Source organism: Neophocaena asiaeorientalis, unplaced genomic scaffold, assembly GCF_003031525.2.
Source record: "Neophocaena asiaeorientalis asiaeorientalis breed wild unplaced genomic scaffold, Neophocaena_asiaeorientalis_V1.1 scaffold743, whole genome shotgun sequence".
Taxonomy (NCBI): Eukaryota; Metazoa; Chordata; class Mammalia; order Artiodactyla; family Phocoenidae; genus Neophocaena; species Neophocaena asiaeorientalis.
Genome location: NW_020174055.1, coordinates 545,550 through 560,889, shown reverse-complemented (window position 1 = coordinate 560,889; position 15,340 = coordinate 545,550). Strand labels below are relative to the sequence as shown.

Sequence of the window (15,340 nt, the reverse complement as noted above, 5' to 3'; positions counted from 1 at the left end):
TTTTATTTGCTAGTTAATGTTCTAAATAAAGACAAACTTAAAAATTTAAATGATTAGCCCAAGTTTTTTTTTTTTTTAATTGAGGTGTAGTTGATGGTACCGTATTATATAAGTTTCAGGTGTCAACAGTGATTCACAATTTTTAAAGTTATATTCCATTTATAGTTATAAAATATTGGCTATATTTCCTGTGCTGTGCAATATATCCTCGTAGTTTATTTATTTTGTACATAGTAGTTTGTACTTCTTAATCCCCTGTCCCTATCTTGCCCCTCCTCCCTTCCCTCTTCCCACTGGTAACCACTAGTTTGTTCTCTGTATCTGAGTCTGATTCTTTTTTATTGTATTCACTAGTTTGTTTTATTTTTTAGATTCCTCATATGAGTGATATCATACAGTATTTGTCTTTCTTTGTCTGACTTATTTCTCTAAGCATTATATTCTTCAAGTCCATCCATGTTGCTGCAAATGGCATTATTTCATTCTTTTTTATGGCTGAGTAGTATTCCATTGTATACATATACCACATCTTCTTTATCCATTCATCTGTTGATGGACACTTAGGTTGTTTCTGTATCTTGGCTGTTGTAAACAATGCTGCTGTGAACATTGGTTTGCATGTATCATTTCAAATTAGTGTTTTCATTTTTTTCTCATATATACCCAGGAGTGGAATTTCTGGGTCACATGGTAGTTCTGCTTTTCTTTTTTTGAGCCATACTGTTTTCCACAGTGGCTGTACCAATTTACATTCCCACCAACAGTGTACAAGGGTTCTCTTTTCTCCATGTCTATACCAGCATTTGTTATTTGTGTTCTTTTTGATGATAGACATTCTGACAGGTGCGAGGTGATATCTCATAGTTTTGATTTGCATCTCTCTGATGATTAATGATGTTCAGCATCTTTTCAAGTGCCTGTTGGGCATCTGTATGTCTTCTTTGGAAAAATGTTCAGGTCTTCGGCCCATTTTTTAATCTGGTTATTTTTTTTTGATGTTGAGTCGTATGAGCTGTTTAAATACTTTGGATATTAACTCCTTGTCAGTCGTATCTTGCAAATATTTTCTCCCATTCAGTAGGTTGTCTCTTCATTTTGTTGATAGTTTCCTTCACTGTGCAATAGCTTTTAAGTCTAATTAGGTCCCATTTGTTTATTTTTATTTCCTTTGCTTTAGGAGATGGATCCAAAAAAATATTGCTACCATTTATGTCAAAGAGTGTTCTGCCTATGTTTTCTTCTGGGATTTTTATGGTTGCCGGTATTATGTTTAGGTCCTTAATCCATTTTGACTTTATTTTTTGTATATGGTTTGAGAAAACTTGTTCTAATTTCATTTTTTTACATGTAGCTGTCCAGTTTTCCCAGCACCACTAATTGAAGAGACTGTCTTTTCTCCATTGTATATTCTTGCCTCCTTTGTCATAGATTAATTGACCATAAGTGTGTGGGTTTATTTCTAGGCTGCCTATTCTGTTCCATTGCTCTGTGTGTCTGTTTTTGTGCCAGTACCATACTGTTTTTTTTAATGTTATTAAAGTATAGTTGATTTAAAGTGTGTTCATTTCTGCTGTACAGCAAAGTGATTCAGTTATATATATATATAAAATATTCTTTTTCATATTCTTTTCCCTTATGTTTTATCATAGGATATTGAATATAGTTCCCTGTGCTATACAATAGGACCTTGTTGTTTATCCATTTTATATGTAATAGTTTGCATCTGCTAATCCCAAACTCCCAATCTTTCCCTCCCCATGCCCCCTCCCCCTTGGCAACCACAAGTCTGTTCTCCATGTCTGTGAGTTTGTTTCTGTTTTGTAGATATGTTCATTTGTGTTGTATTTTAGATTCCCCATATAAGTGGTATCATACGGTATTTGTCTTTCTTTTCCTGACTTACTTTGCTTAGTATAATAATCTCTAGGTACATCCATGTTGCTACAAATGGCATTATTTCATTTATTTGTTTATTTTTGCTTTTATTTCTATTACCTTGGAGACTGATCTAAGAAAACATTGGTATAATTTATGTCAGAGAATGTTTTACCTATGTTCTCTTCTAGGAGTTTTATGGTGTCATGTCTTATAGTTCAGTATTTAAGCCATTTTGAGTTTATTTTTGTGTATGGGGAGAAGGTGCGTTCTAATTTCGTTGATTTGCATGTGGCTGTCCAACTTTTCCAGCACTACTTACTGAAGAGACTGTCTTTTCCCCATTGTATACTCTTGCCTCCTTTGTTGAAGGTTAACTGAACTTAGGTGTGTGGGTTTATTTCTGGGCTCTCTGTTCTGTTCCACTGATCCATATGTCTGTTTTTGTGCCAGTACCATGCTGTTTTGATTACTGTAGCTTTGTCGTATTTTCTGGAGCCTGGGAGGGTTATGCTTCCAGCTTTGTTCCTTTTTTTTTTTTTTTTTTAAGATTTTCTTTTTTTTTTTTGATGTGGACCATTTTTAAAGTCTTCATTGAATTTGTTACAATATTGCTTCTGTTTTGTGTTCTGGTTTTTTGGCCGCGAGGCATGTGGGATCTTAACTCCCCACCCCGCACCCCCTGCTTTGGAAGGCGAAGTCTTAACCACTAGACCACCAGGGAAGTCCCTTCAGCATTGTTCTTTTTCCTCAGGATTGCTTTGGCAATTTTGGGTCATTTATGGTTCCACATCAGTTTTGGGATTTTTTGTTCTAGTTCTGTGAAGAATGTCATGGGTAATTTGATAAGTATCACATTAAATCTGTAGATTGCTTTGGGTATTAGGCTGGCCATTTTAACAATATTCTTCCAATCCAAGAGCATGGGCTGTCTTTCCATTTCTTTGAATCATCTTCAATTTCCTTTACTAATGTTTTGTAGTTTTCATCATATAAGTCTTTCACCTCCTTGGTGAGGTTTATTCCTAAGTATTTTATTTTTTTGATGTGGTTTTAAAAGGAATTGTTTGTTTACATTCCCTTTTTGATATTTCATTGTTAGTGTAAAGAAATGCAACCAATTTCTGTATGTTAGTCTTGTATCCTGCTACCTTGCTGAATTCGTTTATCAGTTCTAGTAGTTTTTGTGTGGAGTCTTTTGGGTTTTCTATATATAATATCATGTCATCTGCAGATAATGACAGATTTACCTCTTCCCTCTGAATTTGAGTACCTTTTATTTTTCTTGTCTGATTGCTTTGGCTAGGACTTCCAGTACTATATTGAATAGAAGTGGTGAGAGTAGATATCCTTGTCCTGTTCCAGATTTTAGTAGGAAGGCTTTCACCTTTTCACCATTGAGTATTATATTGGCTGTGGGTTTGTCATAAATAGCTTTTATTATGTCTAGACATGTTCCTTCTATACCCACTTTTGCAAGGTTTTTTTTTTATCATGAATGGATGTTGAATTTTATCAAATGCTTTTTCTGCATCTATTGAGATGATCATGTGGTTTTTGTCTTTTGTTGATGTGGTGTATCACATTGGTTGATTTGCATATGTTGAAACATCACTGTGACCCTGGGTTGAATCCAACTTGGTTCTGGTGTATGGCATTTTTTATGTGTTGTTGGTTTTGGTTTGCTAATATTTTGTTGAGAATTGTTGCATCTATATTCATCAAAGATACTGGCCTGTAATTTTCTTTTTTGGTAGTGTGTTTGTCTGGTTTTGGTATCAGGATGATGGTGGCTTCATAGAATGTCTTTGGGAGTTTTTCTTCCTCTTCAGTCTTTTGGAAGAGTTTGAGAAGGATCAGTATAAGTTCTTCTTTGTGTGTTCGGTAGAATTTGCCTATGAAACCATCTGGTCCTGGGCTTTTGTTTGTAGGGAGTTTTTTCCGTTTGTTTTTTGGGGGTTTTTTATTCCAGATTACAGATGCTATTTCACTTCTAGTGATTGGTCTGTTCAAGTTATCTATTTCTTCTTGATTTAGTTTTGGTGAGCTGTATGTTTCTAGAAAGTTGTCCATTTCTTCTAGGTTGTCGAATATGTTGGCATATAATAGTTCATCATATTCGCTCATGGTTTTTTATATCTCTGCAGTATCAGTTTCGCCTCTTTCATTTCTTATTTCGCCTCTTTCGCCTCTTTCATTTCTTATTCTGTTTATTTGGGTCTTCTCTCTTTTCTTCTTGGTGAGCCTGGCCAGAGGTTTGTCAATTTTGCTTACCCTTTCAAAGAACCAGATCTTGGTTTTATTGATTTTTTTTCTATTATTTTTAAAATCTGTTTTATTTATTTCCTCTCTGATCTTTATTATTTCCTTCCTTCTGTTGACTTTAGATTTTGTTTGTTCTTCTTTTCCTAATTCTTTTAGATGGTTAAGTTGTTTATTTGAGATTTTTCTTGTTTCTTAAAGAAGACCTGTATCGCTATGAACTTCCCTCTAAGGATTGCTTTGGCTGCATCCCATAGATTTTTGTATGGTTGTGTTCTCATTGTCATTTGCCTCAAGGTATTTTTTTATTTCTTCTTTGATTTCATTGTTGACCCATTGGTTTTTTTAGTAGCATGTTGTTTATTCTCCAGGTAATTGTGTTTTTAAAAAATTAATTAGTTTATTTATTTTTGGCTGTGTTGGGTCTTCATTGCTGCACTGGGCTTTCTCTTGTTGCGGTGAGCCGAGGTTACTCTTTGTTGCGCTACGTGGGCTTGTCATTGCAGTGGCTTCTCTTGTTGCAGAGCACAGGCTCTAGGCACGCGGGCTTCAGTAGTTGTGGCTCACAGGCTCTAGAGTGCAGGCTCAGTAGTTGTGGCACGTGGGCTTAGTTGCTCCGCAGCATGTGGGATCTTCCTGGAGCAGGGCTCGAACCCGTGTCCCCTGCTTTGGCAGGCGTATTCTTAACCACTGTGCCACCAGGGGAGCCCTTTGTAATTGTTTTTTCTTGTTTCTTTTTCTGTGGTTGATTTCTAGTTTTATGCCGTTGTGGTAAGAAAAGATGCTTGAAATAATTTCTATACTCTTAAATTTTTTGAGGATGGTTTTGTGCCCTAGTATGTGGTCAGTCCTAGAGAATGTTCCATATGCACTTGAAAAGAATGTGTATTCTGCTTTTTTTGGATATAATGTCCTGAAAATATGAATTAAGTCTAACTGTTCTGTTGTATCATTTAGAATCTCTGTTGCCTTATTGATTTTCCATCTTGAAGATCTATCCATTGATGTGAGTGGGGTGTTAAGGTCTCCTACTCTTCTTGTGTTCCCATCAATTTCTTCCTTTATGTCTGTTAGTATTTGTTTTATGTATTTGGGTACTCCTGTATTGGGTGCATATATGTTGGCAAGTGTAATATCACCTCCTTGTATTAATCCTTTTATCATTATGTAGTGTCCTTCTTTATCTTTCTTTACAGCCTTTGTTTTTTTTAATATTTATTTTTTTACTGAAGTATAATTGATTTACAATGTGTTAGTTCAGGTGTACAGCAAAGTGATTCAGATATATATATATATATACACACACACACCACATCTTCTTTATCCATTCATCTGTCGATGGACATTTAGGTTGCTTCTGTTTCTTGTTTATAGCCTTTGTTTTAAAGTCTATTTTGTCTGGTATGAGTGTTGTGACCCCTACTTTCTTGACATTTCCTTTTGCATGAAGGAATATCTTTGTCCATCCCCTCACTTTCAATCTATGTGTGTCCTTTGCCTTAAAGTGGGTCTCTTGTAGGCAGTATATTGTAGGCTCTTGTTTTATAATCCAGTCTGCTGCTCTGTGTCTTTTGATTGGAGCATGTAGTCCATTGACATTTAAGGTAATTATTGACAGATATGTATTTATTGCCATTTTAAACCTTGTTTTTCCATTGATTTTATATTTCTTCTTTATCCCTTTCTTTTGCTTTTTGTTTTTCCTTTTGTGGTTTGATGATTTTCTTTTGTATTATACTTCTTTTTGGTTCTCTTCTTTTTGGTTTTTGTGAATCTGTTGTATGTTTTTGATTTGTGGTCACCCTGTTCTTCAAGTATGTTATCCCCTTCCTATATCTACTTGTTTTAGACTGGTAGTCATATAGGCTCAAACACATTCTAGGAAAAAACCCTACATTTTCTGACTCTCCTCACCCACATTTTATGATTTTGATGTCCTCTTTTACATCTTCATGCTCATCCTTTTATTGTTAATTGTGGTTATCATCTCTTTCACAGAAATTTTTTGATTTCTTTTTAAATCTATGTACTGACTTATTTAAGTGATTTACTTTCTAATTGTGATTTTCTTTTTCTTAGAAGTCTTCTATTTAGAGAAGACCTTTCAATATTTTCTTTATGATAGGTTTAGTATTGTTATATTCTTCTAGTTTTTGCTTGTGATAATTGAAAATTTTAAAAATGATAATTTTGCTGGGTAGAGTATACTAGGTTGCAGATTTTTCCCTTTCAGGACTTCCAATATATCTTGCCACTCTCTTCTGGCCTGCAACGTTTCTGTAGAGAAATAAGCTGATACCTTATGGGGGTTCTTTTGTAATTAACTCTTTTTTTTTAACATCTTTATTGGAGTATAATTGCTTTACAATGGTGTGTTAGTTTCTTCTTTTTAACAAAGTGAATCAGCTATACATATATCCCCATATCTCTTCCTTTTTGCGTCTCCCTCCCTCCTGCCCTCCCTATCCCACCCCTCTAGGTGGTCACAAATCACTGAGCTGATCTCCCTGTGCTATGCGGCTGCTTCCCACTAGCTATCGTTTTTACATTTGGTAGTGTATATATGTCCATGCCACTCTCTCACTTTGTCCCAGCTTACCCTTCCCCCTTCCCAACTCTTTTTCTCTTGATGCTTTTAGAATCCTCTCTTTAACTTTTGCCATTTTAATTATAATATATCTTGGTGTGGGTCTGTTTGGGTTCATCTTGTTTGGAACCCTCTGTGCTTTCTGTACCTGGATATCTACTTCCTTCTTTAGGTTTGGGAAGTTTTCAGCCATAATTTCTTAATACATTTTCAATCCCCTTTTCTCTTTCTTCTCCTTCTGGGAGCCATATTATACGTAGATTGGCATTATCCCATAGGTCTCTTATTTTCAGAACTCGGTGTCTGTTAGACTGAAGAGATCTGTTTCATTGTTCTTTCAGGGCAATTCTCTTGACCTTTTAATTGGGAGCGGTTCCTCTGCTTCTTTATTTTACTTATATTTCTCTTGCTCTGAGTTTAGGAGAAACAGTTATCTACTGTGGTCTTGAAGGGCTGTTTTTGTGTGGGAGTGGCCCTGTGTAGCCTCTGTGGGTTTAATAAGTTTTTGGTGCAAGGGCGGTTTTTAGTATGAATGCCCACCACCTCTTTCTTCAGTGTATGCTGGCCATTATCCCCTTGTTAGTAGGTGTGACTAGAGCCTGCATTGGATGTTGAGCAAGGCCTTCCTTTTTGCTCTGTGGTTGTCACTGCCTTGTCTAACTGTTCCCTAGTTGTTGGAATAGAAGCCCCCAGATCCGTTTCTGAGCTGACGTGTAAGGTAGGCAGGACTGGAGCATTCCCACTGGGAGAGGAGCCACTGAGTATTCCTCCGCCAGAGCCATCCACTGGTGTGCATGCTCTGTTGTGTCACCTGTTGTGCGAGATCACAAAGTCCACTGTTGTTGGCACTACCCTTGGCCCCGCCTCAAATATGGGAATGACATCAATAAACCCTGGTGTTTCTCAGGCGTTGTTTTCACAAGGCCACCAGTGCAGATCCACTGAAGTCAGGTCCCAGGACTGCAGTAGTCATGCACCTGGACTTGCTGTGGGAGTGAGGCAGCTCAGATCCTGGCCTGGCCCAGCCCCTGCATGCAGGTGCCCACAAAGCCCACAGCTCCTAAGGCCAGACCTGTCCCAGCCGCAGGAGCACCCATTGTCTGCTCGGATGTCCCACAGGTGCTGAATTTACAAAGCTGGCAGCAGAGGTGTACATCTGCAGTTCACACAGCTGGGGAAAGATTTCAGCCCTGCTTCATAAGTCATGCGGTCACTGGGGCTCAGTTGTGATTTCAACCCCACCTCTGCACATGGGCAACCCACTGGCACCTGCTCCTGGAGCCCGCCAAGGCAGTGGCTGGCATGGGAGCCCACCAAGGCCGTGGCTGGGGTGTGTGGGCCCACCCAGGCGGCAGCTGGGGTATGGAGAAAGAGGCTGCTATTGCGGCCCCACCCCTCCCTTTGCTCACCACTCAACAATGGTGCATCGCTTCTATGGCAGGCCCAGGCTGCTTCTGCAAACAGCCCTGGTTGCAGCCATACCACATTCCAGCCCCTTCAGGCTGTCTCCACACAGGCAACACCAGTCCTCTCTCCAGGTCGCCTCTAAACCCCAATTTTCAGCACTGAGACCCCTCCTGTACCAGCAGATTCTTGTCTCAGGCTGCAGCATGCAGGGTGGTGGCGTGGACTGTCTGTGCAGGTCTCTCTCTGTTCTGCCTGCCACAAACCAGTTGTTTTGCTCTTCTCCAAGCCTCTGTAGCTCCCTTTCTGTCTCAGTTGATCTCCCAGTGAGGGGGCTTCCCAGGGTGCAGGAACCTTTCCTCTTTTACCTCTCTCTCCCAGGGGCGCAGGTCCCATCCTGCTTCCTTCCCCCCCCGCTTTCATCCTGCCCAGTTATGTGAAGGTGTTTCCTGTCCTTTCAGGTGTTTGAGGTCTTCTGCTAGTGTTTAGTAGGTATTCTGTGAGAATTGTTCCATTTGTAGATGTATTTTTGATGTATTTGGGGGATGAGGTGAGTTTTACATCCTTCTACTCTGCCATCTTGATTCCTCTCCCAGTACCATACTATTTTGATTACTGTAGCTTTGTAGTATAGTCTGAAGTTAGGGAGCATGAAATCTCCAGCTCTGTTCTTTCTCAAGGTTATTTTGGCTATTCGAGGTCTTTGTGTTTCCATACAGATTCTAAAATTATTCTAGTTCTGTGAAAAATGCCATTGGTATTTTGGTAGGGATTGCATTGAATCTGTAGATTGCCTTGGGTAGTATGGTCATTTTAACAATATTGATTCTTCCAATCCATGAACATGGTGTGTCTTTCCATCTGTTTATGTCATCTTCAATTTCTTTCATCAGTGTCTTACAGTTTTCTCAGTACAGGTCTTTTACCTCCTTAGGTAGGTTCATTCCTAGGTATTTTATTCTTTTCAATGCGATGGTCAATTGGATTGTTTCCTTAATTTTCTTTCTGATAATTCACTGTTAGTGTATAGAAATGCAGCAGATTTCTGTATGTTAATTTTGTATCTTGCGGGACTTCCCTGGTGGTGCAGTGGTTAAGAATCTGCCTGGCAATGCAGGGGACACAGGTTCGAGCCCTGCTCTGGGAAGATCCCACATTCCATGGAGCAACTAAGCCTGTGCACCACAACTAGTGAGCCTACACTCTAGAGCCCGCGTGCCACAACCACTGAAGCCCACGCACCTAGAACCCGCACTCTGCAACAAGAGAAACTACAGCAGTGAGAAGCCCACACACTGCAACAAAGAGTAGCCCCCACTTGCCGCAACTAGAGAAAGCCTGTGCACAGCAACGAAGAACCAACGCAACCAAAAATAAATAAATAAATTCATTAAAAAAAATTTTTTTGGATCTTGCCACTTTACCGAATTCGTTGATGAGTTCTAGTGGTTTTTTGGTGGCATCTTCAGGATTTTTCTATGTATAGTGTCATGTCGTCTGAAAATAGTGACAGTTTTACTTCTTCCTTTTCAATTTGGATTCCTTTTCTTGTCTGATTGCTGTGGCTAGGACTTCCAATACTATGTTGAATAAAAGTGGTGAGAATGGGCATCCTTGTCTTGTTCCTGATCCTGGAGGGAATGCATTCAGCTTTTCACCACTGAGTATGATGTTTTTTCACCATTGTGTATGATGTTAGCAGTGGGTTTGTCATTTTTGGCCTTTATTATGTTGAGGTATGTTCCTTCTATTCCCACTTTCTGGGGGGGGTTTGTTATAAATAGTTGTTGAATTTTGCCAAAAGCTTTTTCTGCATCTATTGAGGTGATCATATGGTTTTTATTCTTCAGTTTGTTAATATGGTGTAGCACATTGATTGATTCACAGATATTGAATCATCCTTGCATCCCTGGGATAAATCCCATTACATCATGGTGTATTGTTGGATTTTGTTTGCGAATCTTTTGTTGAAGATTTTTGCATCTATGTTCATCAGTGATATTGGTGTGTAATTTTCTTTTTTCGTGATATCTTTGTCTGGTTTTGGAATCTGGGTGATGCTTCATAGAATGAGTTCAGAAGTTTTCTTTCCTCTGAAATTTTTTGGAATAGTTTGAGAAGAATAGGTATTAACTCTTCTCTAGATATTTGGTGGAATTCACCTGTGAAGCCATCTGGTCCTGGACTTTTGTTTGTTGGGAGTTTCTTTGTTTGTTTCTGTTTTTTAATTACTTCAGTGTCATTACTGGTAATTGGTCTGTTCCTATTTTCAGTTTCTTCCTGGTTTAGTCTTGGGAGATTATATATTTCTAGGAATTTGTCTGTTTCTTCTAGATTGTTCATTTTATTGGCATATAATTGTTCGTAGTAGTCTCTTATGATCCTTTGTATTTCCATGGTGTCAGTTGGAACTTGTTTTTCATTTCTGATTTTGGCCCTTTCTCTTTTTTTCTTGATGAGCCTGGCTAAAGGTTTATCAGTTTTGTTTATCTTTTCTTTTTTTTTTTTTCAGGCAAGGCTTTATGGGGGCCCCCGCTGCAGCAGCGGGGAGCACGAACAAACAAAAGGTTCCCTTGCTTACTCACTCCCCGAGGGGGGCGTCGAGCTTGTTCCTTATGTGGGGTGAGGGTCCGACTCTTATTGATCTTTTTTATTGGTTTTTTTTTAGTCTTTATTTCTAAATGATTAGTGTAAATTTTACCATTCATCTTTATGCAGTGCCGATTTTTAAATGCAAATATAGGCACATTGAACTCATATGTGGAATCACCAAAATGATGCAATTCGTATGTCATAGCTCATATTTACCAGAACGGTGGACACACTGCACGAAACTAATTTGACTGGTTTTATTTCACTTCGTAACATGCACACATTCTCCCAATACTCTCTGCCTTGGCTTACTGAAGAGGGAGGAAGAACTGACAGGAAATGGAACTATCTTTACATTTCCTTCTAGCCCATCATTTTCAGCGCGGTAGTTGGCTGATACAAGGAAGTAACACAAATAACAAAAGATTATAGAGTTCCCTGGTCATTTCTGTTTCTTAAAACATCATTGCCTTCTTCCTGCCTTTGAAGCAAGTTCTGGTTGTTGTGCAAAGTACGGCCTCGGGGGCTGTCCTAGACATAGCATGCTTAGCTTCCATTTGCTTAGAGTCTCACTGAATTCCTCCACATCATGGGTCCACTGGGATGCTGTGCTCATGAGGTGGCAAGGAGCAGAGGACACAGACATCGCATATCTCCCCTGCTCACACACATGCTTCTTGTTCCATCAGAACTCGCTTAACAGAACACAAGTTCAAAAACATTAAGAGTTCGAGATGGCAGTAGCAGAGCTTTAAATCACCTGCTGCACTCTTCCCCACCCTCCATTCTCTGGGCAGCCACTTTCAACTTTCATCCTTTTTAGCTTTTGCTTACCTTATTTACTTTCATATTTCCAAAAAGCCTTCCTAGAGTGCTGTTTCTTGGTTTTTCAATTTAGATATTATCAGATGACTTGTACAATGGAAGGTTGGGATTTAACCTCCTTGTGTCACTTCCTGCACACATTTGCCCCTGCCATCACATCCCAATATCGTGTTAGCATATTTTTTTTTTTTGCGGTGTGAGGGCCTCTCTCACTGTTGTGGCCTCTCCCCTTGCGGAGCACAGGCTCCGGATGCGCAGGCTCAGCGGCCATGGCTCACGGGCCTAGCCTCTCCGCAGCATGCGGGATCTTCCCGGACCGGGGCACGAACCCGTGTCCCCTGCATCGGCAGGCAGACTCTCAACCACTGCTCCACCAGGGAAGCCCCTGTTAGCATATCTTGGTTAAATCCACATTCAGTGTTTTCATCATTAGGGTTGTATCGATAATGCCGAACCAAGCGTTGTAACAAAATGATGTTCTCTTTTTAAGAACCACTTTTTTATTTGCCTAGTTTTCTTTGCTTCTCTAAGTCTTCCGTATCCTCCGACAATTCTACAAAATGTCTCTTAATCCAGTTTTCCAGAAGGCAATCCCTGCCCCATCATCTAACAGTTTCCTTCTTTCCTGGACATCCCCCAAAACTTCCCTTTGTCCTTCTGCTCCAGTCTAAGCTGGGGGCTTTCTGTTGCCCCCCTAAAGTTGTCATGCATGGTCTTTCTGTTTCCTGGATCTCTTGCTTACCTTTTTTAGAGGAGTCTACTTCTTTTTCTGGTGGAGCATATTCTCAAGTAGCCTTCTGAGAAGGGGTGTATGGAGGTGAATGGTTTGCTTGTCTTAAAATGTTTGCTTGTCGGGCTTCCCTGGTGGCGCAGTGGTTGAGAGTCCGCCTGCCAATGCAGGGACACAGGTTCGTGTCCCGGTCCGGGAAGATCCCACATGCCGCGGAGCGGCTGGGCCCGTGAGCCATGGCCGCTGAGCCTGTGCTCCGCAACAGGAGAGGCCACAACAGTGAGAGGCCCGCGTGCCACAAAAAAAAAAAAAAAAAATGTTTGCTTGTCTTCATTCTTCCCTCATACCTGACTGATCATTTGATAGCAACTTCTAAGTTAGAAGTCTTTCTCCCTCAGAATTTCAAAGGTGTCTTTCCTTTGTCTTCTAGCTTCCAACACTGCTGTTGACAAGTCTCATACCAGTCTAATTCCCAAACCTTTGTATGTGACCTTTTAAAAAGTCCGGAAACTTTTAGGATTTTCTCTGTCTCTCTCTTAATATAGAGAATATTCTGTCTGTGTCTCCCTCTCTTTTTTTTTTTCTCTTGGTGATTTGAACTTTTGCAGTTCTGTGCCTTGGTCTACTTTTATTCTAGGAGGACACTTGGTAGTCCCTTTTCATCTAAAAATTCATGTCCTTCAGTTCTTGGAAATGTTCTTATTATTTATTTGATAGTCGTCTTGCTTTTATTTTCTCCTTCTGGAACCCTTCATATTCAGCTATACGCTCCCTTTCTTATTTTTACATTTTTTTTACTTTTTTTCATCTCTTTCTGTTTACTGGAAGACATCCTTATCTTTACCTTATAACCCTTCTATTACATTAAAAATTTGTTTCCTATTGTACTTCTACTTTCCTGAACTTTCTTATTCACTAAATACTCCTTTTTATTATCCTCTTCTAGTTCCATGAGTAGAGTATCTTATCTTTCTGAGGTTATTATTTATGTGGATTTTTTTTCTTTTGCTCCCTGCAATATCTTTCTTTCCTTTGAGTTATTTTTTTAAATCTTTCTGTCATGTTATAGGTTTTCTTAAGATGGCATGGCTGTATTCCCTCCGTGGAAGGAGGCAGTGGGCTGGAGTTGGGAGGTCTGTGGACTGGGCTGCACTTTTCCACATCACCTCTGAGGGACTGGTGGGGATGGGGCTGTTTCTTTGGGAGATCTTTAAATGTCAGTATCTAGGGTCATTTTTCTGAGTGATTGTTGCCCCAGAGAGGCATTCTCTAGTCTTTTCCTGGGAAGGTGTAAGTCTGGCTACAGCGTTCTGGCATCCAAATGGGGAAGGAGCTTTGCGGTTATCTCAGCCTTCCTCATGTAGACTTTTCTCTGTAGGTCCCTCTGCCTCAGGCCTTCCACTGTGCCTGGTGTTCCTGGACCAGATCTCCTGGATCACCCCGAGAGTGACCCCGGCCCTCTGCCAGGCAGGGAGGTGGCCATCGCCTGGCTACATAGGGTTGGGAAGGGGATCTAGTGGGTCTTACAGACTTTCAGCCAGGCTCTTGTCCTCAGTCTTCCTGGCACACAGGCCTCCAGGGGTCCCTGGGACCCTGATTCCTGAGCCCTTCCAGTGTCCCACTTCTGGGTAGTTTCTCCCTGCAGGACTGGCTCTCAGCATTCACTGCTGTGGTAAGTCAGCTGCTACTTAATCATCTGCTTTCCAGCTTCTAGAATTTTTGCTGACATCTTCCATCTGCCATCATCACCTCTCTCCTGCCCTTTGTCCTTGTGGATTTATGCCTTGTTTATTCCTTTCCAATCATCTTAGTGGGGCTCTGGAAGGGAGTGGAAATAAATCTGTGTCTGTTCAATGAGCCATATTTTTCTAGAAGTCCGTTCACTGGGGCCAGGTTCATTATGGATGTGAGAGCAAGGACTCTGGCCTCTGAGAGAAGAGGGATAACTGGGTGGAGAGGGAGACTAGAAGCAGAGAAGAGTTGAGTTTGATGTTAAGACCCTGGACTCTGGGCCAGGTTTCTACCTGTGTTGGCAGACAGTTACATTAGCCTTAAGCCTCAAAGACTGGGGATAATGATGGGACTGCCTCCTGGGTTGCTCTGAGGATCCAGTGAGCACACATGTGAAGTGTGTAGCACAACACTGGCCACATGGTTAGCATTCAGTGCCTGGTGACTGTTGTCACTGTTACCAAGTGATAAGTGGTAAGGAGCTGAAGCAGAGAAGTGGCCCGCGCAGGGAAAGCTGGGTAGAAAACCATCCCAAAGGTCTGTCACCTCCCGACATAGGAGTCAAGAGTGAGAGAAGGGCTGGGAAATCAGAAGAGTAGCCGCCCCTGCAGTACCCTGAGGGCTTTTCCCAGCTGCCCCCACCCAGGGTGCCACCCAGCCTGACTTCTGTCAGGACAGACAGACAGACAGATATGTCTCTGTCTTCATTCAGCTGCTGGAATGCGTGAGGGACTTGGCTTGGGGCCTGGGGTGAGGGTGGGAGGAGAGGGCGAAACCCTGAGCCAGCCAGGGCCTCCCGGAGCCTTGGCACTGAGAAGAGCTGGAAGGAGGCGGAAAGAGAGATACAGGCGGAAAGAGATACAGGCGGAAAGAGAGATACAGGCGCGGCAGATGGAGGGGAGCTGGGGAGGGGGGAGAAGTTCATCTCCCCAAGGGTGGTCGCACTCTCACCTCTCCATCCTGGAGGGTCAGGCAGGAGGGGATCATGAGGCCCAGGACAGGTGCGGCAGGGGGTGCTCAGACGGAAAATGTGGTACCAACCTGTCCTCTAGCCCCTCCGCCCTCTGTCTCCTTGCTGGCGGTGGGACAGAAGACAGGACAGGTCCCACCTAGACAGGATGGAGGCCAGAATGAGCAAGATTCACGGAAGGAAGGTGCCAGGTGGAGTCAGGCAGTGTTTCCAGGGCTTGAGGGTGTCTTAGAGGCACTCAGACCACCCCCCATTCCCCACTGGAGGTGACACTCCTCGGCTCCCCGCAAGTAGATGTTTATTAGGCCACACAGACCCAGAACCTGGCGAATCCCACTTGGTCTCAAACTGTGCTCAGGGGGAC

The 15,340-nt window shown here is 41.4% G+C and overlaps 1 protein-coding gene across 1 annotated transcript in view; it reads left to right on the top strand.

The window, feature by feature from the left end:
* ADAMTS7 (ADAM metallopeptidase with thrombospondin type 1 motif 7) overlaps positions 1 to 15,340 on the top strand; it is a 55,244-nt gene that overhangs the window by 20,141 nt on the left and 19,763 nt on the right. The window lies entirely within an intron of this gene.